This window comes from Schistocerca serialis, chromosome 5 (genome assembly GCF_023864345.2).
Source record: "Schistocerca serialis cubense isolate TAMUIC-IGC-003099 chromosome 5, iqSchSeri2.2, whole genome shotgun sequence".
NCBI lineage: Eukaryota > Metazoa > Arthropoda > Insecta > Orthoptera > Acrididae > Schistocerca > Schistocerca serialis.
Genome location: NC_064642.1, coordinates 661,555,648 through 661,582,262, shown reverse-complemented (window position 1 = coordinate 661,582,262; position 26,615 = coordinate 661,555,648).

Below are 26,615 nucleotides of genomic sequence, written 5' to 3'. Positions count from 1 at the left end.
CCATTGAATTATATTAAGTATAACATATTGTTCTGGTTGGGTTATTGCTCAAATCTTTTTTTATCTGAGCCACCTTTTTAAATTACTTCAGGTTTATTGTTCGTTCATTAATTCTAATTTACTGCTTGCTTGAGAAGGAAGCTATTGGTCATTTTGGATATTGTTTTTAAGATGGCCACGTGTTGATTGTATGTTAGGTGTTTTATTAATGTGGTCTTGAATAGATTGTTAATTTATCGATCTACTAGTTGTTGTGTTTATGGAGTGACATTTCATTGCATTGTCTATTGTTCTCAGGTGACCGCTGTTCTACATGGTCTCGAGGGGTTGTCCTGGAATTGGTTATTTCAAGGAGTTCTTTCAATATGAATTGATGATTCGTGAACAACCTGCAACGGGCAGCGTTCCGGAGTTGGCAGCTAAGTTGCGCGGGGTCTTGGATCTACCGATATCCTTTCTGGAAGGAATGATTGGCGAGGAGAGGTGACGCCTTGCAGTTTATTTTGAGTGCAGTTGATGAGATAGACCGGAATCTTACACATAGGCAAATATCTCGTATACAGTCCCAGTTAGTTCATTTTGGAACTGCTTAAGAGATTTTAATTGCGTGGAAGTTAAAGATGCCAAGAGGCAGCAAATTAAACAGCTTACGAGTCGTGTGCGCTATTTGCAAACCAGAACCGCGGCCCTAAGCTTAAATATGGAATGCTCTAGTTCGGAACAAGTGGGCGTTGGTAGTCAGAGGCCTAATGGCACTCAGAATTGTGACGTAAAGGACCGCGGTCAGGTAGCCTTCTATGGGTTTACTAAACTGCCCAACCCATTATGTGTTTATTTACTGGGTAGTCGGAATTATCTGTCGACAATTTGAATCAGGTTCAAGAGCTTTTGTGGTTATTAGCCAAGTTGGTGGTTCAGGCTGATACCTTGCGCGTCCTGTACAAGGTAATTCTCTCGCTACTGTATCCCTTAACTAAAGGAGTGTTAAACATATTAGTTTCAGAAGTTTTGACGAGTCAGCAGACTATTAAATATCTGAGAACTTTAATTATACCTAGGAAATTGTCAGCACTAGTGCGAATCGAACTTGAGCGCAAGTGTTTTTGACAAGGGCAGAGCTCTGCCGAAACATTAGAACAAGACGTGGAGAGAGTCCGTAACGCAATCTTGGCTCTCGATATGTCTATGGCTGAGTCCGATGTCGTATCTAACATGCGCCCTGATGATCGATCACGGCTAGTGTTTGCTGGCTGGCCGACTAGCCTTTCGGAGTTGGACCAAGTAGTGGAGTCAATTCAGGCCCTCGCGTTCGCTGATTTCCACAGTAGTACTAATTATAGCGCAGGCACAGTATCTTTAGTTCCAGCGAATAGCAAGTTGCGCGCTGAGCCTGTTGTGCAGACTAGCCTAGCGGTCTAAGCCGCTGCAGTCATGGACTGTGCGGCTGATCCCGACGGAGGTTCGAGTCCTCCGTCGGGCATGGGTGTGTGTTTGTCCTAAGGATAATTTAGGTTAAGTAGTGTGTAAGCTTAGGGACTGATGACCTTAGCAGTTAAGTACCATAAGATTTCACACACATTTGAGCATTTGTTGTGCAGACTAGGAAGCATTATTTTCGCTGTGGCGACACTAATCACTTAGTGCACGATTGCCCTATTCCTAAGGGATCGCAGGCAAACCTCTGACGCGATAGGAAGAGAGGGGGTGGGGATCGTAAGCTACCCTTGCGATATGCACACATCTGTGCTCCCGGTACGCCCCCTCTCCCCTACGTTTGTACTCACGTGGAAACAGAGCCCCTTTGTGGACTGCTTGATGCCGGACGTTCGGTGTCCTTGATTGATCATTAATGGTATGTGGAGTTTCGTCGATTGAATAGGTTATCTGTAGTGAGGCCTACCTGGTAGAATCATCGCGCTGCGAAGGGGGAAGAGTTGCCTGTGGTAGGGAAGTAGCAGGGTAGCCTATCAATCTATGATTTTACATGACCAGTTACCTATTTGGTGGTTAAGGGATTTCTTCTGGGCTGCGATTTCATTCAGCATATCGGGTTCCTATTAGACTACGCTACTCGCACATTAAGGTTTAAGTTCAGACCAGAGGAAAAGATAGCGCTGTGTGAGTGTGATCATTCTAACTTGGTTAGTATGGTGGACAGCAAAGCCAACAGGTTTGACGTTAGTCACCTTCCTGATGATCACGCGGCTCAGTTGATAGAATTGTTAGGTAATTTTCCTGAAGTGATTTCTGAGAAACTCGGTGTAACTAGCCTGACTGAATATTGCATTCATTTGGCTGATGGGCTACCGGTTCGGCAGTCGCCGTATAGACTTTCCCCTCTCAAGATGAGAATCCTAAAGGAAAAATTGGACACTATGTAAAAGGAGGGCGTTATCAGACCGTCGACATCGTCGTACGCTTCACCAATATTTCTTGTTCCTAAAGCCGACGGTAAGGATTATAGATCTGTAGTTGATTATCGGTTATTGAAGAAGAAGGTAGTGTTGGAATCCATTCCCTTACCCGATATTCATAATTGTTTTACGTGGTTTTCAGGGGCGAGACGGTTCACTGTTCTTGATCTTAATCAAGCTTATCATCAGATTCCCCTTAGTGAGGAATCAAAACATGTTACCGCATTCTGAACAGACTGGAATCGCTTTGAAGTTAACAGGGTTCCCTTTGGTTTGGCTACCGGGGCCGCTGTATTGTCGCGCTTGTTGGAACTTGATTTGGGAATTTAAAACGTAAGTGTGTGTACAACTATCTGGATGATGTTGTGGTGTATAGCCGAACCTTTGAAGAACACCTTTCCCATCTTGAGCAGGTGTTGCGTAGATTTCCTTCCGTTGGATTGACCATTAAGCAGACCAAGATCACTCTCGCTAGACATCAAGTTTCGTTTTTAGGCCATCTTATCTCAGGCGATGGAGTTAGAATTGATCAAGAGCGGACGAGTGGGATTAAGAAATTTCCGCCCTCAAGGATAAAGAAGCAGGTCGCGCATTTTATTGGCATGGCGAATTATTTTCGCAGGTACGTCCCTAATTTCGCACAGTTGGCTGCCCATCTCAATGACTTGCGAAAGAAAAGGCAAGAGTTGACCTGGGGAGATAGGAAACAAAGTGCTTTCGAGGCGATTAAGACCGCAATTGCGAACCGTCCCATTTTGGCAGTTCCCGATATCCAGAAACGTTTTGTAGTCCAAACTGATGCTTCCAATGCCGGGATAGCAGCTCTCCTTGTAGAGGATCAGGGCGTGAAGCGTTCCCTTGCCTTTGCTTCAAGGAAGCTCACCGCTACAGAGTTAAACTATTGTGTTTATGAGTGTGAGGCTCTTGCAGTGCTCTTCGCCTTGGTGAAATTTCGATTTTATTTAGATTATAGGGAGGTCGACCTCGAAACCGACAATCAAGCAGTGAGTTGGGTCCTAGCTCGGCCTCGAAAAACCAAAAGGATTGTTATGTGGGCGGTCAGTATTTCCGATTTTCCTTTTAAGGTGCGTCATAAAAAAGGCTCCAACAATCAGATAGCTGAAGCCCTTAGCAGTACGTTCAGTGAAGACCTCGAATCTTAGCCAGGAGGAGAGCATGACTCTGGCAGTCAAGTGGTGAACAGTGTCCTCACAGAGATCCCTGATTATTCGTTGACCTTAAAACCAAGCAGAATGAGGATCCGTATTTGGGTCCGATCAAGCGGAGGGTCACTGCTGGTGAAGGCCTGCCCGGTTAATCTTTAAGGAATGGAATATTCTGTAAAGAGGTTGATAAGCCTGGATATGTTAGGATTTACGTACCACTTGATTTAGTTTCACCTCTATTTCAGTATTTCCATAATTATGTACTAGGAGGGCACCTCAGCCTTTATAAATCTTTGGCCAAGGTGCGGGGTCATGTGACGTGGCCTTCTCTGTACCGTGCTGTGCGGCTGCTCGACAGTCAGTGTGACGACTGTAGAATTAGCAAGGCCAGTTGACGCGCCCCGCTGAGTCTACTTCAATATCAAAGAAAGCAGCAACCGATGGATAAGATGTTTATCGACTTTGTAGGACCTATGCCTAACACTAATGGAGGGTACCGTTACATCTTCGACACCGTGGATGACTTTTCGCGTTTTATATGGTTGCTGCCTAGTACCAGGGTCACAGCGAGTATAACCATACGACATCTGACCCGTAATTTTTCATGGTTCGGCCCCCAGAAACAACTCGTTAGCGATTTCGCTCCTGATTTTGTGTCAAGAGAGTTTAAACAGTTTTGCTTCCATAGCAGAATCAAGCATATTATGACTACCCCTTTTACTATCCGCAAGCATCGTTGGCAGAAAGAGTTAACCGTAACCAAAAGACAGCGCTTATAATTTACAACGTGAAATCCCCCAATAGGTGGGGTATCACACTCCCGTGGTTAAATTCCGAGTTCAACACGGCCCAGCGTGAAATTTCTACGACAGTTTCGGCTGAGTTAATGTCGGCATATCCGGTTCATTCGCCCTCTCCAATCTTTGGCAGATCAATGACTTGTTACCGTTTACCCTCAGGGAAAACTGGCAACGTGCTCGAAAGAACGCCGGCTGGTGTGGTCGTGCGGTTCTAGGCTCTTCAGTCTGGAACCGCGTGACCGCTACAGTCACAGGTTCGAATCCTGCCTCGGGCATGGATGTGTGTGATGTCCTTAGGTTAGTTAGGTTTAATTAGTTCTAAGTTCTAGGCGACTGGTAACCTCAGAAATTAAGTCGCATAGTGCTCAGAGCCATTTGAACCATTTTGCTTGAAACAACTTGGAGTTAGCCCATCGTCAGCAAGCCGAACGTTATAACCAAGGCAGAAGCGTTTTTCAGGCTAAGACCGGGGTTAAGATGTTTATTAAGAACATCGCTGGTCGCAATGCTCGTGGTATGGGAACTCGTAAATTTGTGCAGCGCTACTTGGGACTGTGTGTCGTGGCCAGGGTCTTAGGTCCTGTTAATTAGTTAGTTAAGGGGCTTGCAACGGCAAGAGGTTCAGAATGCACCTTAGTCAAATCTAGCCTGTTACATATGTCTCTTTCCCTTCTTTCAGTGGTGGTAAGACAAAAGGGGAGGGGGCTGATCAGATTTGAGAGAGGGTGGTTTTAGCCGTGGTGCGCCTTTTCTGGCACACCAACTCTTTGGCATGACATCCGGCTGTACAACGATCTTTGCCCCTGTTGTGATATGGCGGCGGGATTTTGCGGTCGGGGCGTTGATCGTCTAGTACTGATTTTCTGCATAACAAGCTTACACAATTGGCAGTTACATTGCAGACCTATGCAACGAAATTAAAGTGCTCCAACCTACTTTTGTTGTTAAGTTGTGCATTTGAATAACGAGATATTCTCTTGAAATTATTTTTATTTCATCTTTGTACACATTGTCAGCCTTAATCATATGTGTAAATATTGTTGGGTAAACTATGAGAGTGTAAAAGTCTGACATTATTTTAGAGCATAACATTGGTTTACAAGTCTTAGTTTAAATGTTTCACAGCATTGATATTGCTGCAAATATTAAGTAGTTTCTATTGAAAGAAATTATCCGTTTTTCTAACTTATAGTGTTTATTGATCTCTTAACTCTTATTAACTGATGTTTGCTTGGTGTTTGCCGTGTTTTCTACGGTCTGTTTGTGTTACAGTTTTCTGCTAGTTGGAATGTGAGGGAGCGGCGCCACGTTCCGCTTCGGTGCACAGAAGCTGTGACGTGCCGTCTAATGGGAAGTGACTCCCGGTCGGGCCCCGGCGCTTAGGTGTTGTTTGGGACGGTTGGTCTGCTGCTTCCGGCATTTGATGTACAGTAACCTTTTGCCCAGGGCAGCCTGGCATCATTGCGCATTCGATAAACATTTACCATCTCTCATGTATTTAAAAAGCATATTTTAAATTTGCTTGGCAATGAATCATTAAGTGTACCGTATTTGCTGGTTGTGTTATTGCTCAAAAAATTTTTATCTGACGCACCTTTTTAAATTACTTCGGATTTATTGTTCATTAAGTAATTCTAATTTGCTGCATGTTTGAGAAGGAAGCTATTGGTCATTTCGGATATTGTTTTTAAGACGGCTATGTGTTGATTGTATGTTAGGTGATTTATTAATTTGGTCTTAAATAAATGGTTAATTATTGATCTACTAGTTGTTGTGCTTAAGGAGTGACATTATAATGGCCTTGAACTTTCATGCTAATCCCGACTTCCTAAGTCTTCTTGACTCTTCGACGGTTGACATAAGGTTATCTCTCAGGTGCCTAGTTGAAATATCATTAGCAGCAAACTTCCTTGAATATTCAGTTTGATGGGAAAATTTTTAAATTCACATCAAAGGCTTCTTGTAGATGAGATTCCCTTATATGAAGAAAGTTTCGTCAAGCTACGTGGTAACAGAACAAGTTATTTGAATGTTTCATTGATATATCGGGACGTCGATCAGAGGACAAGGACATTCACATGGCAATCTCAATACGTTTCAACGGTGCTCGTAGTTGGAACGTGTGCTGAACATTTCGCTGGACTAAACAGCGATTCACGAACAACGTTAACGAAGCTCCAAATCACATTTTACGTCGCTGTTGTAAATATTTTTTGGCAGTTCTCCATGATTCTCCCTACTGGATACGGAACATTACCGATTCCACGTTAGGCAAAGTTTAACATGTGAGCAATAGCACACCATCTCTATTTTTTCTTCATCGGTAACGGGGTACTTTCCCGAGGTATCTCGTTCTATATCTGGTGCTGGATGACATTTTCATCGTACGATTTTGGTGGAAGTCAGAAAGAGATGTTATGGCAGAGAGTTGTCAATCAAAGGTCTCTTAAACATTCTGATACAAACCAGTGACCTCTCTGTAGTTTCCAGTGTAGATGGCACGTATACTGAAGCGCCAAAGAAACTGGTACAGGCATGTGTATTCCAATACAGAGATATGTAAACAGGCAGGATATGGCGCTGCGGTTGGCAACGCCTATATCAGACAACGAGAGTCCGGCACAGTTGTTAAATTGACTTCTGCTACTACGATGGCAGGTTATCAAGGTTTAAGTGAGTTTGAACGTGGTGTTAGAGTCGGCGCACGAGCTATGGGACACAACATCTCGGAGGTAGCGACGAAGTGGGGACTTTTCCGTACGACAGTTTCACGAGTGTACCATGAATATCAAAAATACGGTAAAATATCGAATCTCAGACATTTCTGCGGCTTTTATAAGATCCTGCAAGAACGGGACCAACGACGACTGAAGAGAATCGTTCAACGTGACAGAAGTGCAACCCTTTCACAAATTTCCGCAGATTTCAGTGCTGGGCCATCAAGAAGTGTCAGCGTGCGAACCATCCAGCGAAACATCATCGATATCGGATTTCGGAACCGAAGGTCCACTAGTGTACCCTTGACGACTGCACGACACAAAGCTTTACGCCCCGCCTAAGCCCTTGAAGACCGACATTGGACTGTTTATGACTGAAAACATGTTTCAAATAAATAATGGGAATTCAGCCAGGTACCACATTCAGCGACAGCGGATATTTCGGCAGGAGAACACCCCGCCATTTTCAAGGCAACTGCAACGGACAAGCGACGTACACGCAAATTTAAAACCTCTTTTCTCGGACTGATGCAGGAAAGATAAATCCCACACTGCTCACTAATGCCACCAAAGATGACCAGTGTCGGAGATATCAATAGTGAGACTAGGAATTCGCAGGTGAGGTAACATTGACTCTGACCCTCTGTTTTTTGACAAGGGAGAGAGCCGGATTCCACACAGAGTTTAAAAAAAACCTCCATCCCTGTTAACGAGGCTGCTTGCTAATTTAATCTCAACTGCCTCTTTAATAACACTGCATCAATAGCTGGACGTACACGCCAATATCGCTGTATTATTATATAACATGGGATAACCAGTATCCAAGCAATGTTCGGCATATTTACTTGGCTGCAGTAATCGCGTGTGCCGTTTATGCTCAGTCCATCGGTCCTCCACGGTCCTGGTAGTTTCACAAATATATGCCATGCCGCAGCTACAAGGAATGCGATATACAGCCGCCTTACGCAGACAAAGATCATCCCTAACAGAACTGAAAAGAATTCTAATTTTAGATGGAGGTCGAAAAACACATTTCACATCGTATTTCCGTAAAATGCGACCGATCTTGTCGGAAGTATTTCCAACGTAAGGCAAAAAGGCGTTAGACTTAGGTGTCGACTCATAATTATCATCAATCAGCCGATGTACAGTTGGTCGATAGCGCAAAGAACGTTCAATCTGTCTATCACTTTAACCATTTTGACGAAATGTAGCTTCAAGATGGGACAGCTCAGCTGGCAAAGTCTCAGCGTCGGAAACGACATGTGCCTGTGTACCAAGGTACGAAGAACCCCTTCGCGCTGAGCTGGATGGTGACAACTATTAGCCTGTAAGTACAAGTCGGTGTAAGTACGTTTCCCGTAGACTGTATGTCCCAACGATCCATCACCCCTTTTCCTAACAACACGTCAAGAATGGGAAAGCAACCATTCTTTTCCACCTCCATACTAAAACGAATGTTCGGGTGGATCGAGTTCAGATGTTCTAGAAAGGCATTCAAATTCTCCCTACCATGAGGTCAAACAACAAAGGTATCGTCAACGTATCTAAAGATACATGTGGGTTTCATAGGCGCCGACTTCCGATTCCTCGAAGTCTTCCATAAACAAATTTGCAATCACAGGAGACAACGGACTACCCATCGCAACTCCATCTGTCTCCTCGTAATACTGGTCACTGAATAAAAGTAAGTGGATGTCAACACATACCGAAAGAGGTTAGTCGATGCAGCACTAAACCTAGCCTCAATTAACAGCGACGAATCAGACAGAGGAACACGAGTAGAGCGAGTGACTACATCGAAATTCACTAAAATATCAGAGTCATTCAACCGCAGTCCCTCCAGACGACATAAAAAATCAGCTGAGATCCTGATATGATGTTCACACCGACCTACTTGTGCACTCAACAGAGATGCAAAATGCTTGGCTACACGATATGTCGGAACGCCAATATTACTCACTATGGGAAGAAAGGAACCCCTTCCTTCTGAACTATATAATCTAGGGGGAACAGCACTATAGGTGTTAAGACTCTTGACAGTGTCCTGCGGCAAACCACTTTTCTTCAGGAGGCTGTTGGTCTTTCTCTCAACACTTTTTGTTGGGTCAGCATCGATTCTGCTATACGCTGAATCAGATAGTAAACGTTGCATCTTTTGCACATAATGATGTTTATTTAAAACAACGATGGCATTGCCCTTGGCCGTAATTAAAATAACATCAGGATCACCTCTGAGAGAGTGTAGGGCAGCTCTCTTGCTGCTGTTACGTTACTCTTGGGTGAACGAGCCCTAGTCAACACACGGCATGTCTCCATCCTAACATTATCTGCAGCGTCAGGAGGTAGTTTGCAACTCGCCTGTTCAATTGAACTAATAAAATTAACTACCGGCAAACTCTTCGGAGGGGGTGAAAAATTTAAACCCTTACGTAGTCAAAAGATTTCTCTGTGAGATTTATCACGGAACGTCGAGATATAACATCAGACTACGCGCGTTGAAAACGTTCAAATTTTGTCAAATTCCGGGCAATAACGGAGTTGTGTTCCCAGTCACCTTGAATCCATGAGGCACGGTCCAACCCATTCCAAGTGAAATCAGACAATTCCGATGCAACCATTAAATGAAACCAAAACAATTCCTTGGAAACAGAATTTAAACGTAGACGAGTAAAACGAATCCTTTCACGAACAAGACCCAAGCCAGCACGTTGCTTGATGCGATTAGCGGCAGGAGAATTAATATGGTGCACAACCTTGGCAAATGTTGGGACGTGATTTTCGTCACGATACATCAATAAAAACAACAAAGCACATTGCAGTCTAACTCAACAGCTACGAAGTTTATCCAACTTACGTAAACACCTATACATATCCTCCCCATAGAGGTAAATAACGTGAGACCTGAGTTTCTCCTGGCGTATACAACTTTCAAATAACTTCTGGGAATTCACCCAGGTAACACTTCCAGCGACCGCCGATATTTGGGCGGGAGAACTTAAAGTAAACACCCATCGTCTTGCAAGTGGCCGGTGTGGTTTTCGGCTTAAATGGTCGGTTTAATGCCTGATTCTCTCTCGATTGTCGAAAATCAGAATGACCCTATACATCCAGATGCTATTATCTAATTATGGGAAAGAAAAATTGACTTCAGATTTACTCATTTTAATATCTCCCAAGGACAAACAAGCGAAAAAAATCTACAGGATCCTCACAAATTATGGATAAACAAAACAGTTAATGAATATGGAAACGAACGTCCTGGATTTTACATATATATTTACGGGTGGGCTGCAAGAAATAGGAAAGGAATGAATGGAATTTAGCAACTCTGAGAATCTAGGACACACTTACATTCGCTGGTGGATCAGGAACAACTGCTTGGTTCAAGTTATCCAAGGGGAATGTTAATCAAATGTGAAAGAAAGTTAGTAGCATGAGGTCGCAGCATGGTTGTATTTAGGAAACACTGACATTGTATCGTCCAGTCACTTCGGTAAACAACAAAGTTCTGTCTAGTGGCGTGATGGCTGATAATATGGCACCAGTGCGAATAATTCCTTCTAGACATGAAAGATTAACAATGGGTAGACAAGGGTTGCGTCTCTCATACCAACTATTCAAAGAAGTGTGATAAACGCTTTTCTCACATGAAGCACTGTGAGCTAACTAACTCGACGCTTCATCGCATATATAGCATCCACACCTTGAGTTATATTTGGACTGTAATTAAAAGCACTAAAATTTGATCTACCTTAGTTGGTATGCCTTAAGCGACATTTGGATCACATTCCCCTTATTTCAGATGTAGATACGTTTAATTCCCATTGGCAGTTTTTGCATTAATTGAAGGTTACCTGCTAGTTATTTTATACACATGGATATTGTTATACCGCGTGGCACTTCGGTCATTCATGTTTTGTATGTATGGTTAATTGTTTTATTACGTTTTTGTGCATGTAACAGAATTCGTATTTAATCTTATTAAGTGCATCTCTTATATAAAGCACTTAACTCTAAGCTATATCACTCGATGCGCCATCGTAAATCTAGCACCTAGACCAGCAACTACAGTTGTCTTCGAATATATTTTAGTCAATATGTGCCCTTACTCATACGACTGGGTGATACCTTATTGTATATTACACATAAGCATGGGGCTACTTGTGGTTGTAATTGACAACTAATTGATCCAGCGTGCAACTTTCTTATTTCCTGAACGGCTTGTTGGATTTCGTAATAAGAATCACATATAATGTTGGTTACACTTGGAAGGTCAACTTAGGATACAACATTATGTAACTTCAGCTGATTGCTTCATTTATATAGTGCCAGGAAAAAATTGTACACCCTTTTACAAGTCTTCTGTTTACAGAAGAATTATTGTTCCAACAGTGCATATTGCGCACATGAAATTACATTTACACTTACAGGTCATAACACAAGAGGTTCTGAGGTACTAGGTATCGAACCATGGTGTAACACCGATACTGGTAGGCGATGTAGACTCCACCGGCGTCAAAGCAGGAGCTGACTCTGGTATCCAGTGGATCGTACAGACGGCGAATACTGTCCTGGGATGCATTACGTCGCACCTTCTCGTTCTGTTCACATAGTTCTGTAAGAGGTGTTAGTTGACGAATCGCAACACTCACTTCTCGCTCCATAATATCTCACACGTGCCCGAGTGGAGACAAGTTTGGCGATTTTGTTGGCCAGGGAAGTTGCTGCACGTCTTGCAGAGTACAGTGAGTTTCACGGCCAGTGTGTGGGAGAGCATTATTTCTATTGAAACAACACAATACATTTCTTCTGCAAGTACGGCAAAAGAACGGGGTCTGACAGCATTCTGCACGTACCGATCGCTGATTAGTGTCCCCTCTAGAAACACCAGACGTGTATGAGAGTTTATAGAACACCAGCCCACAAGAACTGGGATGGGGCCAGTGTGTCTTGAACGAGGCAGCGTTCACTACGTCTTTGGATTTGGTTTTGTTTTGGTTTTGTGGAGCGCTCAACTTTCACTGTCCCATCTAGCCACTGTCACGAATGATGAGGATGACGAAGATGTGTCGAGGACAACACGAGCACTCAGTCCCCATGCAGAGAAAATACCCAACCTGGCTGAGAATCGAACCCGGGATCCCATGATCCAGAGGTAGCAACGTTTTCCACTAGACCACGAGCTACGGACTTCACCAGATCTACATCGTAAGAGCAAATGGCCATCACTTGAGTGCAGGCAGACTGTGTTTTCATTGCTGAAGACCACGGCATGGCATTTCATCTTCCTAGTGGTCCTCTGACGGCAGAAATTGAGCCGTGCACGTCGATGCCATGGTGTGCGTGTGTGGCTGTAGTGTTGCAGTAGTTCAACTGATAATAACCAACTCGCAACAGGTTCTGTTGACGCTTCTGGGCTCAGAAACCCTCTTACCTCTGTACTGTAGTAGCTGTACGATCTATCACTACTGGCCGTACAATATGACGATCCTGACGGGCGTCTATGCTCGACGTCCAGAATCTCGTCTTCGGGTTTGAGAATGTGCACGTGAGCACTGATGCAAATATCGTTGGCACAACTGACGCAACATGTCCAATTTGTGTGGCAGTTCCAATCTCGCCAATCGGAAGAGCACAATTTGAACCCTTTCAAACTCACTCAGTAGGCTGCAGGAAACACGAGTGTATCTCCTTGGCATAGTTGCCTGCTTGCTACACACGTTTGCACCACACTGAGCCTTTCCATTGTGAGCATTCCATATTAAAGGGTACAAATATACGGTATGGCGGTCTCGTGGGTATACCTCCACTCTCTCTATTGGCGGAAGACGTTGGAATCAGTATCAGGACATCTAATTTCCCCCAGATGGCAGATGTTGTCATTGTATGAAAATTCACGTCACGTTTCTAGGTGTAGACATGAAGCACAAAAAATAGTTATCTTACTATTGGTATGTATACAGGGTGAGTCACCTAACATTACCGCTGGATATATTTCGTAAACCACATCAAATACTGACGAACCGATTCCACAGACCGAACGTGAGGAGAGGGGCTAGTGTAATTGTTTAATACAAACCATACAAAAATACACGGAAGTATGATTTTAACACAAACCTACGTTTTTTTTAATGGAACCACGTTGTTCTGACTTTCCTGCGTGCTGAGTCGGTACTTCTTACAATCAATTCCTTTTAGATTTCTCCAGATTTTTCATCTGAGCTTTTTTCTTAACTTCCCTACACTTCCTACGTATTTCATTCCTAAGTGACTTGTATCTTTATGTTCCTGAATTTCCCGTAACATTTTCCTACTCCATTTGTCGGTAAGCCACTGAATTTCTCCTGTTACCCACGGTTTCCTCTCTGTTACCTTCCGCCATTCCTCTTCAACTGAATTACCCATTGAGCTATTTATTATTGTAGTGTCTATAGCTTTAGAGAACTGCAGGTGTATCTCTTAATTTCTTAGTATTTCCGTATCCCTCTTCATTGCACATGTTTCATCCTCACTAGTCTCTTAAGCTTCAGCCGACTGCTCATTATTTTAAATTCCGATCTGTTTGTATATCTTTCGTGGGTACGCCTTACAGTACAATATCTGATTTCGGAATCCCTGCCTGACCATGATGTTATCTAACTGAAATCTTTCTGTATCACCCGGCCTTTTCCAAGTATACCTCCTCCTAATGGGGTTCTTGAACAGAGTATTCAGTGTTACCAGCTGAAAGTTATGGCAGAACTCAATAAGTCTTTCTCCTTTCTCATTCGTACTATGAAGACCATATTTTCCTGTAACCCTTTCTTCTACTCTTTTCCCTACAGTTGTACTCCCATCCTCAATGACTACTAGGTTGTCATTTCCCTTTACTTACTGAATTACCCGTTCAGTATCCTCATATACTTCCTCTGTCTCTTCATCTCCTGTTTGCATCGCCAGCATGTATACCTGAATTTGTTGTCAGGGTCGGTTTTCTCTCAATTCTGATAGGAACAACCCTATCACTGAACCGATCACAATAACTCACTCACTATCCTATCTTCCTATTCATTGCAAATTCTAATCCCATTGTATCATTTTCGGTTTCTGTTGATGTTACCCCATACTCATTTGACCTGAAATCCGTGTCTTATTTCCACTACATCTACATTGACCCTTTGCATTTCCCCTTTCCAGATTTTCTAGCTGCCATACCACGTTCAAACTTCTGACATTCCAAGGCCCAAATCGCAAAACCTTATCCTTCCGATGGTTAGTCGATCTTTTTTTCATCTTCACCTCCCCCTTGGCAGTCCCTTCCTTGAGTTCCGAGCGGGGACTATTCCGAAATCTTTTGCCAATGGATAGATCATAATGAAATGTCTCCAATTACAGGCCACATGTCCTGTGGATACTTTAGTGCAGTGGATTCAGTTGCAGGTTAAGTATCTTTTAAAAAATGCAGTGGAATCAGTTGCCTTCTGCATCCTCATGCCGTTGATCACTGCTGATTCTCCTGCCTTTTAGGGGCAATTTCCCTTCCAAAGGACAAGAGAGTCCGCTCCTTCGCCGTCTTTTACAATGCCGCTGCCATAATTAGGATGACGTCTTAACCAGAAATCTGCAGCTGCCGCTGATGATTATTTTTGTTTAAAATTTAAGCAGTGGTGGGGTTCGTACCTGGGACTGATGACGCTCCCCTTTTATTTTGAGGAGCGTGGTGGCAGGGAGTGCAGCACCTGTGGTCACGAAGTTGCTCTGCTCATGGGACTGGAACAGAGATCGAAGAGGGAGATACCAAGGACTCTTCTTCTTTTATGTATTTTTTTAAATTACAAATTGAAGACCATACTAACGAGGTAAAGAAAAACCCTGCAACAGCTGAGCATGGAGATTGCCTGGGTTGTCTTCTCACATGATGAGGACTACCATCCTCTGCTTACACGCGTTGAAATCGATCTTGGATCATCGTCATCTATCTCTTCTGGCACGTGGAGCACCAAAGCTAGCCGCAGTGTCCATGAACAACGAACTCAGACAGTTGGCAAAACACAACCGGTATTTCGCCCAGCATTGTGTGTCTGTTCAGCGCATTTCCTTTGATCCATTTGACTGCAGTTGTCCTGACGGCTGGAAAGTAGACGACATCTGGGTGGAATACAGCTTCAGAATCAATCGAGGCGGGCGGCCGTCGTAAGAGTGGGGCTAACGTTCGTTGCGTGAGTATCCAACATGCAGCCACTATACCACATGTCACCCGATGTCTGCCAGAATCAGTTACTACGCACAGTGAACACAAAGGTGCGTGGACCAGATGACTGGAGTGCAATCGTTGGCGATTAGTGAATTTGTCAGTCACTATCACTTACCACGAAGCCCGCACTTCCGTGGTGAAAAAGGGTAAATGGATCGCACGCCGTACTCACTTCCATCGCATGGAAGGGTAGCGTCCTCCAACCACGTGGGCGTGTTGATGTCTTAGTAATTGACAGCAATAGTCTTCGTCATGGGCAATCATGCAGAACGCAGATCATCCAGCAAATAACTATAAACTAGGAACGTGACTGAATGGCGGCGAAATAAGACCGCAGGGACTGGAGGGTGCAGTGAGTATGGTGCCTCTTCGATCGTGGTGAATGTCAGACTGACATGTTCAGAAAGCCATAGTTCCTGACAATGGGCAGACCTACGCCACCTTCATGTGAGGACAATGTCTAGGAGTCGTGACGACTTTGAAAAACAAGTTCAACACTCAGTAAATTCCCAAATGCAGCTTGTGGAATCGTAGTAATACTAATGGGCATTGGTAGCACATAGTCGAAATGGTTTAATTTTGGAGATAAGTAGATATTAAATTTACTGTGTCCTCTGGATTGTGCGTCGCATCGCTGCACGTATTTCTTGTAACAGCTGACGTTATGTGATCGCCGCAGTATGTTGAATATGACCATGGAAGTGTACCTCTAGATATTTGAACGTGGGTGTTTTAGTGAAGGGCACTGTCGTTTCTGGGGCCAGTTCCCTGCCCACATACAAATACTTCATCTTCCACAGACTGATGATACTACCCGCCACTGTACTGTACTATTGACGCCATCGCAGCACCGTCTGTATGTCGTTCCCTGACCTGATCAGAAATACGACATCGTCGGCATATGCGCAACATCCGAACATTGCAGTCGATAAAAAAACTTCTTCTAAGCATCAACTAACACCATCTGCAGCTGGCTGAGGGCTACTACAAACAGAATAGTGGACAAGGGGCATCCTTGCCTCATAGAACGCTCGGTAGAAGTGGGTTCTGTGTTCCATGACCACATGCAGAAAACTATGATTGACGCAACAAACGCGCCTACGAAGTTGCAAGCCGAAACCAGTGCGATCACGTCCATGTAAGGTCTCAACGCCGAGTGAACATTGCTCTTTCCACCAAGGCATGTTTTGTCGACATGTATGGTATCCTTGACCGGTGTGCAAACAGGCGCAGAGGATGTGCGTGAAAAGCTTATAGAGTGTAAAAAAGTGAAGGGCAGATTATCCTGCAGGCGCCGCCCACAACCATGTTTATGCACAGGGATCATGATGCCTTCTGTAAATTTGGTAGGGACTCAGGTGGGTGTTATAAGTTCTTCATACATTCGGATGCATGTTGCGCCCGTGAGACTTAAAAAGGAGTGGAAAAATTCAGTATGGAGCACATCAGGCCCAAGCGATTTGCGGCAAGCGATTTTTTTAAACGCATCACTGTTCAAGACCATATCCAATCCATCTGGGATAATGTCTGGCGTAAGTGTGTCCTCGGCCTGGACAGACATGGTTTAGCATTTCTGAAAGTCCTGCGTCGCTTCGTGGGCCCTCAGCATAGAAAGTGCAATAGCATCAGGTGAACACTTGGGCAATATCTATTTGTGTCACAGCTTGCCTTCCGTCTGCCGTTTCGACTGGCATAATGTGTACGATTTTTCGCTGACATCTGTCCCATACTATGTGATACAGATTGTCTTGTATTCTTGCACAGACTCTGACGCCTTCCAGTTGCACCGCAGTGAATTGGAGCAAGCATGCTTTAAGGCACTGGACGGCCCGTTGACGGTCTGTTGATGGAGATTACATTGCCAATTCCCTTAATAGCGTGTAATAATATTTTGAAGTCGTCCATTGACAACCAGACATATCTCTGCCATAGCCATTAAATGCCCTGCCACAGGACTATGGAACTGTAAACTCGCTAGATTCGGTGCCAGGTATCCTCAGTCTGAGGATAACAGGCCTCATCGCAGATGTGGGGAACGTTTTCGAAGCAAGGCAATGGTGCCGAAACGAGTTTGGTGATCAGTGAAAGCCACTGGCCATATGTCATCACCAACGGACGCTGCGCGGAGCCCTCGAGATATATACAATCTAAGTAAATGGCCAAGTGGCTGGTAAGGTACGTGTACCTGCGATTGTCTGCGTGTTGCAGGATCCAGGTGCTTTTCAGCGCGAAGTCCCACGCCTGTGAGTGCAACACTTGTCAGGGGACGTCGTGTGTGTATTGGTCCTCGGGCTGTAGAACACAGTAGAAATCGTGACGTACTATGAGATTACCTCCTCAGGGCAGAAGACGGTCATTTCTCGACTCACCGACGAGACTGATGACGCCTAAACGCACCAAACGGACTGCTCCGACCATCAGCGCAACACCACCCGCCGGTGGATGGTAAGTACCTTCCCATAACAGTATGGCCACGCCGTCACTACCGTCGCCAGCAGGTAAACTAAAAGCGTCATAGCCATAAAAGTCTAATCTTATGACTCATCTCAATTCTTGGACAAAAACGATATCCGTGTCTACCATCAAGAGCATATCCCTTAACATTTGTACCTTTACTAGGGTGCAAATGTCATTGATGTTAACAGTAACTATGAAGTATACTTGTAACATTGCAGTTAATTAGGTGGTCTGGGAATGGGGTCGGCATCACCATGGTCTTGGATTGATCGTCGTCCTATCAGCAGGGCAGCCAATGTGAAAATTAAAAGTCACCTTGTGTGGGGGGCCCGTCTGATGCAGCATCAGTGAGGGGCATCGGTTGATAATCTGTCTCCAGCTTCACATCGTTCAGTTCAGTCTTGCACTGAGTATTGTGGGATGAGTTCCGCCTGTTTGTGTCCAGTAGTCTCAGCAATCACTGCTGCAGTCATCCTGCTGCATAGGTGGCTCCGTCTCACCGCAATGCACTTAGTGTTGCAGGTGAGCCGATGGCAGCTGTGTGATGGGAGTGGCTGATGAGAGTGACGTGCTGGGGTCATCCTTGTCCTCCAGCTGTGCACCTCCATCGTGCAGCCCTTCTTCTGTGGGCAGCTGTTCCTTCTAATTCCATTTTGGGGACATCTGTTGTGCGTCTTCGCATCGGACGTGGGTCCATGGTCGGTAATAACCTGTTGAACGTCCAGTTTCAGTTTCATAGAAAGGTCGACTGCACCATCACTTGTTTCTGACCCAGGTATATTTGGTGGGTGACAGGAAGGGGATGCTACTGGATGAAATGTGACTCCTGCAATATGTGATCGAGGGCAGAACTCACAGTCATCTGAGATGAGGGCCGGTTGTAGTCGACATCCACATCATTCCTCAATGCTTCTACACGCGTGAGAGGGAGGGACAATATCTGTGACGAGAATTATGTGCTGTGGGAGGTAAATGCACGAGACTTCTCTGGAGGTAGTCCAAATGGACATATCCTTCTTGTCCACAACCAGAGTAGGTCCTCGGTTTCCGTCATGAATGACGACTGAGTGACATCCACCGAAGGACACATAAGAAGGTATGTGTGTTCGGGGCACAATACGAACTTAACGAACTTCACTGAGTATGGCATACTCAGTTTTCCGTTTTCGCTCCACATGGCTACGAACTGAGCCATAAGGCTACAAAGCGCCCATGGTCCGAGCCGCAGGGACATCAAAGGGGAGTTCAAACAGTGAAAATTTTCGAACATCCCTTTGATGTACCTATGGCTCTGGCGATAGACCAGGGTTATCAATCGTCACCACATTCACGTTCACATACAATGGTAAGAGTATAATTGATTCGTGGATCTCTGTAGCAGCCTATAAAAAGCTGCCTCGACTATGAGCATGAGATATACCGTGCTGGAGACAACAGACAGATGAATTTCTAGCAGATCTTGTGGTTCTAAGTGCACTACATTACACAAAAAACGTTGGATTTAATGAACTTTGGGTTGGGTGTGTAATGTGTTGAATGTTTGCTTGATCGTCGCCTTTCGGTACAACGCTGCGTGCAAGTAAACAAACACTGGACAGTGGAGTTCGTCTCGGAGCGCTGAAACTTCCGTGCTGCTTCACAGCTGAAGGCCAACTGGCCCTAGACCATGGGGATTTTATCGCTCTGAAAAGAGAACGCCCATCGTTTCCTGCTGGCGCCCTGCTGCCTATCGAGAAGCAGGTGGAAAGGGACTCCTTCCGGCCACCCTGCGGTTGATAAGGAGGCGGGGATGAGACGATGCTGAAACCATAATATCGTAGAAATAGTATCTTATGAGCGCTGCCACCAGCCTTTTAGCCTTTTTTAGCACGGACGAATGCATAAGGAATGCCTGCCACAGGTGCAAGCTACTGGTCACAAAACTTCTCGAACCAGACGTCAAATGACAAAGAACTGTATCTGGTTGGCTGAACTGTAGATGGAGGAGGGGGTCACAATTTGTTCTAGAAGTTTCTACCCAGCTGAGTATGAGCTGAAGGTGGTTGGCTAACAGCTTCCTCAGTTTCAGAGTGGGAGGTATTGTTTTTGTAACGGGTGCAGTGATTGGCCACAAGGAGAGTTACTGCTAAGAAAACGACGTTTACACTAAACTGGGCTCTCCGTAGCGAGGGTACTCTCTGGCCGGTGTCGGGAAGACGCACCTCACTAGATAGCGTTTTGAGATATTGCTGGCAACGAGTCACACAGGAATCTCATGATTAGATTCGAAAGCGCTGATTTCGCCACTGGGAACGGCATCATTCGTTTATCTGTGAGCAGGGAAAATAATCTGTGCTTCTTTGTGGATTTGAGCATTACGAAGAGCTTTTTTACGCCCACATATTTGAGTCAAGTCTCTGGTCCTGGCTTACGAACAAGAAGAATTCTTTATCCGTTTCCGGCGTTATACGGAAGCAGCTTGGACTCCCGGGTTGCGGACGCCATCCTCTGTGTAGTCAAAATTTTTAGCTTCGCAACCCACTCCGTCTGCAGGACCACCGGCAGCACGGAGCAGATCGGCACTGCAGAATTACTCTTCTCAATACTGAAGTCGGTGATATACGCGCCTTGGCTCAGCAGATAGATAGTGTTTAACAGTAACTTCCATTTGTTTGATCGCTGAGCTCTTTACTTTCAGTGCTAGTCAAGGCTTTTGTAACTTCGATGCTACTCAGTGCTTCACAGAAAATGTATTTGCAGTTGTGTAATGGACAACCATCACCTGTGTGATGAAACGACGACTACGAAAATTGGTGGCGGGCAGGGAACCCGGATTTCCGAATTGTCTTGAGTGATCTCCTTACCATTAGGCTATATGAGTATGCCACATGGCCCGACACAAACTTCCATGTGACATCACCCATATGTCTACAACCAGTACTCGTATATTCATTACGTGTATTCCCTTATTAATTGAAACGCGCTTTCTGTACACACGTTCGACGGAAGATCGCATCGCACTTCTGAACAACACGGGCACTACAATGTTGTACTAGTGTTCCCATCGAATAAACGGTAGAGAGACTTCGAGTCAAGTCATAGATGTTTTTCCAAATTCAAATTTAGACTAACTGGTAGGAGTTGACGTTTTTGTCTATACGTGTTCAGCTTCTATATTTTCCTTTGAGAGTTGTTTGTATAATAAATGTCTTATCACTACTGCCGGCCGTTGTGGCCGAGCGGTTCTAGGCGCTTCAGTCCGGAACCGTGCTGCTGCTAAGGACGCAGGTTTGAATCCTGCCTCGGGCATGGATGTGTGTGATGCCCTTAGGTTAGGTAGGTTTAAGTAGTTCTAAGTCTAGGGGAGTGATGACCTCAAATTTCTTATCACTATTTAGTTTTTCTACTTTTCCGAGGGTTAGACTCCAAGTATTGAGCCTCATTAAGTTACAACGAAGTATTGTCACAGCTTTGAGAACGGATCCTCATGCTATTCACAGCTGCAGATTGTCAGTGGCATTGCTATTTTAATTCATGTACCGTTGACAGCCGTCACACATACACATGCGAGTAACATTGAAACCTTGTACTTAAAAACAAGTGTAGCAAATTGAGCACTCCAGACATTTGTGACTAACGTTGTAAGTTATGTAACAATGACGACCTACTTTGGAAAGGATTATAGCTTTATACCACTTACCAAATACACTTCTGTACGTATTTATTTTTGTAAGGTCTATAATTTTTTTTACTTTTTGCATGAGAAAAACAGTGATTCAGCATATGTAATGCCTGGCGGCTGACACACATTGAATTTTATGAGCACTTATTATAGAATCGAAGTTTAAATATGGAATGCATTTTGCTATTGTTCATCTCTTTTATGCAGTTTTACATCTGAAGATGGATCGTCAATGGGCTGAACCTAGTGATCAGTAAAGAAATTTTAGCTACCTTGACCTAGAATCTTTATCCACATGTTTTTATAAACCGTTGGTCAGCTGCCGGCTCCGAAAAATGTAAAAGGAATCACTAATTTTATCGGCATGGTTTTTTTTTTTCAAGTTCATCTCAGGATTTATCGAGAAGGCCGGACCGTTGAAGGAATGGCATTGAAAGTGACTGAGTGGGTACTTTGAGCGATGCGGCTTGGGCGTCGCAAGAGCAAGCATCAGAAGAAGCAGCCCCGGGATTGTCTCTCCCGGACTTCAGTGACACGTTTATCTTACTGAAGAATTCCGCTTGCTGTAGGGGTGAGGACGGTCCTGTTACAGGAGAGGACACACTACGTATGACTCAAGAACATTGAACCAACTAGAAAAGTCATACTCTTTACCTGAATTACAGGCCATAGTGGTACTTCTTGGAATGTAAAATGTTAGATAATATCTGGATCATGCATAGTTTACATTGGATACTTATAAACAGGCGTTAAGTTGAATGCGAGGCAAACCGCGGAAGACAGGAAGAACTGCCCAATGGGCAACTGGATCTGAGCCTTCCAGTTTAAGGTTCTAAACATAAAAGGATCTGGGAATCAGATGGTTTGAGACGTATAATTAGGGAAGAAACGGAGGGGAGAGGGAGGATGATGCCCAGGCAATCTCTAAAGAAGTACCTCTCATTAGCTCTATTTAAAAGAATTGCCACAGTAATTTAGGAATAGGAGGGAATACCAGAAGAAGGATGACCGATTGGTTGCTATTAAGAATAAAATCTTAAGGGGACAAGAGATAAAACTTAATTTTGTTAGCGATAACGTTCTTTGCTGCTGGGTGCCAGTTAGAGATAGTCTTTCCACAGTAACTGGTTGCCTTGTGGTTAAATATTTCCGTGTAACAGTGGACGAAAATTTACGTACCGTTAAAACTAGAGCAAAAATCGGACAACAATTCATTTGGAAATGGATGGGTGCCGATATTCAAAACAGTGTAGGTAGTTGTAAGGTCTGTGCTATGTGCATATACGCACAACTTACTAAGGTCGAATGAGCAGCATTTACACCCGACGAATGTCCTTTCTAAAAATTATTCATTGATTTTGTGGGACCCTTGCCTAGATTTTTGAAAGGGGACTGTCCCAAGCGACTAAAAAACAAAGGGCCGGTGACTCCGGCATAAAAGATGCGTAAAAGAAGGGACCCGCAAAAATGCAGACCAACATCTCTGACATTGGTTTTCTGCAGAATCCTTGAACATAGTCTCATTTCGAATTTAATAAATTTTCTTGAGACCGAGAAACTTATGTCCATTAGTCTGCATGGTTTTATAAAGCACTGCTCGTGCGAAACTAAGCTTACCCTTCTCTCACATGGTGTACTACGAACTATGGATGAAGGGTAACAGGCAGGTTCCACATTTCTAGATTTCCGGAAAGCATTTGACACTGTGCCCCATTGCCGGCTGTAAACGAAGGTACGAGCTTATGTAATGCAATCTGTTGTGACTTAGCAAGACAGCCAAGCCACAACGAGAGGAAGCCGAAAGGCACGCGTTAAGCTCACGCAGATTGGCGTGAGGTCTGGAACAGTTAAAAGGAAATGAGAACTTAGAAAATGGACGCAGTTGCTGTAATACTTAACTTTAATCCACAACTGTAGAACATCTCTCGTTACGGTACATGCTTCATAATATTAATTATCAATTGAATACGGCGCCTTGCTAGGTCGTAGCAAATGTAGCTGAAGGCTATGCTAACTATCGTCTCGGCAAATGAGAGCGTAGTTGTCAGTGAACCATTGCTATGAACGTCGGCTGTACAACTGGGGCGAGTGCTAGTACGTCTCTCTAGACCTGCAGTGTGGTGGCGCTCGGTCTGCGATCACTGACAGTGGCGACACGCGGGTCCGACGTATACTAATGGACCGCGGCCGATTTAAAGGCTACCACCTAGCAAGTGTGGTGTCTGGCGGTGAAACCACACAATCACAGATATGGGAGTGGCTTGAAGACTACTACTGTTATAAAACCTAATCTGTTGTCCTCGATGGGGAATACTCATTAGGGACAAGGGTATCATTAAGTTTGCCCCTGGGAAGTGTGAGCGGACGGCTGTTGATCACAATATACTCGTACATAAATGTTTTGACGGTTCAAAATGGTTCAAATGGCTCTGAGCACTATGGGACTTAACATCTGCGGTCATCAGTACCCTAGCGACTTAGAACTACTTATACCTAACTAACCTAAGGACATCACACACATCCATGGCTGAGGCAGGATTCGAACCTGCGACCGTAGCGGTCACGTTGTTCCAGACTGAAGCGTCTAGAACCGCACGGCCACACCGGCCGGCTGTTTTGGCGGACAGGGTGGTCATAAATAAGAGCTTGTTTGAAGATGATGCTTTGACTCATGGTAAAGCGCCGAAGTTGAGTGACTGTAGAGGACTTATGTTGTGTCGGCCTCTGTGGGAGCCAGAACCGACACAAACAAGGAAGGAGAAAGTTAATATGGTCGGTAACCCCAAATTATCTGTACAAAACATTTTCTAATTAGTAGGACACTTTACTTCTAAAAAAAATATAAACAGAATTTAACTTATTTTGATTCCTGTCGCTCCTATCTGCAAGTAAGTTACCAGTTACTACTGGGAGAACGCAGGCTAATTATCGTCTTCCTATTACTCAGTATGGGCTGCTGGTTTGAATCAGCCTTGACAGGAGTCGCTAAACTATGTCTTCCTGGAGGTGTGGCGCTACTTGGTCTTTCCATTGGCGAGCACGTTAGCGCCTTCTTCATGCCTTTTGGTGGCGCTAGTGCGTCCTCGGGCCCCGTCCCCCAAAATGCTGCCAGTGTGTGGAGCAAATATTACGACACAGGGGGGGGGGGGGGGGGGAGTCAGGAAAGTGGGAGTCGTGAGGTGCCGGGAGCAGCAGCTGGGCCCGCCGCCGTGTCCCCGGCCGTGCGCAGATTTTCGTCCTGCGTTCCGAATGGAACGTCGGTCGGAAAACCCCCGGAAAGGCGCCCACCCTCTTCCTGAGCTGGTACGACGAAAAACGGAGAGGGCGGCGATGACGATGACGACGACAATGGTGACAGCGCGGTCAACGGTAGGCGCTGGAAAGCTGAGCTCTTGCGGCAGCGAAAGCGATGTGTCCACCTCCATCGGTTCCGCAGGCTGTGCCGAAGAGGCGCCAGAGGACGGCCGCGCTGGCCGTAAGATACAGGCAGAATGTACATCAAAGGACAGAAAGTCTGTGGAAGAATCCCCCATTCGACAAGGACAAGTCTGGCTCTGATGGTGGCTCCGCAACGCAGCAGGACCTTCAATTAAATAGATTCAAGCGCCTAAATTTCGAAGAATCGTTCATCTCTCTCAGCGCCTGGTGCGACCAAAAACTCTGGACAGAATAGAATCGTTAGGCGCAAAAGAATACATGCGGAGCTTGGGAGGTGCAGGTGCAGTGCTTGCTACGGTTCGCGCGGCTACCCCCCTCCCCACCGCCACCACCGTCGCAGGTTCGAGTCCTTCCTCGGGAATGGATGTGTGTGTGTTGTCCTTAGCGTAAGTTAGTTTAAGTTAAATTAAGTAGTGTGTAATGCTATGGACGGATAACATCAGCGGTTTGGTCCCATAGGAACTTACAAAGTTCCAAAAAAATTACAAAAGTTCAGTGTTCTGCTCATCGATATGACAACAAGAAGCGGCAGTAGCATCTAATTCAAAATCAGGACAAACAGAGAGGGGATAAAGGGCGTCAGCATTGGCATCCTTCAGCGTGCACTGGTGCAATATTTCATACTGATGCTGTGACAATAACACAACCCAGCACTGCAGCTGCTGAGACTAGCATGGAGGAACGGGTCTGGATAGATGAAACGAAGACTGAAGTGGCTTATGGTCTCCTACTACGTGCAACATCCGACCAAACAGATAATGGCGAAACTTTGCCACGCCACAGATAATAGCGAGCGAAACCTTCTCCATTTGGAAATAGTTACAGTGTATTTCGGACAGTAACTTGGAAGCGGAACTAATTGGTCTGTTCTGTGAATCAAGTCGGCGCGAGAGCGCGGCTCCAATTCCGTACGAAGAAGCGTCCACTGCCAAAACCACAGCCTTAGTGGGATCTAAATGAACAAGAGATCTGTCACTCAAGAACGGATTTTTAAGTTTCTGGAAGGCATCCTGAAACTCTTTGGTCCAAAAAAATGGCACATTCTTCGGGCGCAAACGATGCAACGGAGCTGCGATCCGGACAGCGTTGAGTATAAACTTCCCGAGAACTCACTGCAATTCCGTCAAGTTCCGCGGAGCGGGTAGGTCCCCGATGGTCAGCAGATACGAGTCAAGGGGATGAACTCCATGGGTATTTAGGACAAGGCCCAAGTACAGAATTTCAGACAGTAAATGAGGCACATTTGTCCAGGCGACACTTCAGACCTGCAGCTGAAAGCACTTTAAGAAGTATCTGAAGGTTACTGATATGTTCCTCTGGCGTACTCCTAACACCACAATATCGTTGAAGTAATTTGAAATGAATGGAACTGTTGTAGTAAGCTGTTCTAAGTAGCGTTGCAATACGGTGCAGAAGCGCTGCTGAAGAGTAAAGGCAAAAATTTGAACAACCCTAAATGTGTGTTGCCCACAAACACTTTCTGACACTCCTCACCTAGCGTAATATGCAAAGGGTAAGTCATCTTCCGAAAAATAGCGGCCTGCATCAAGCCTGTCCATTAATTCCTCAGGGCGAGGGAATTACTGTTTGCGGATTCACAGTGGATTTAAACATATAGACGAATTCTTGCAGAAGTCTTTGATAAGATTACTGAGGCGAAATCAACTAACCCGGATAGGTGCAATACTGATAGTGTCTTGCCATTCTTTAAGTTCACTTACAACTT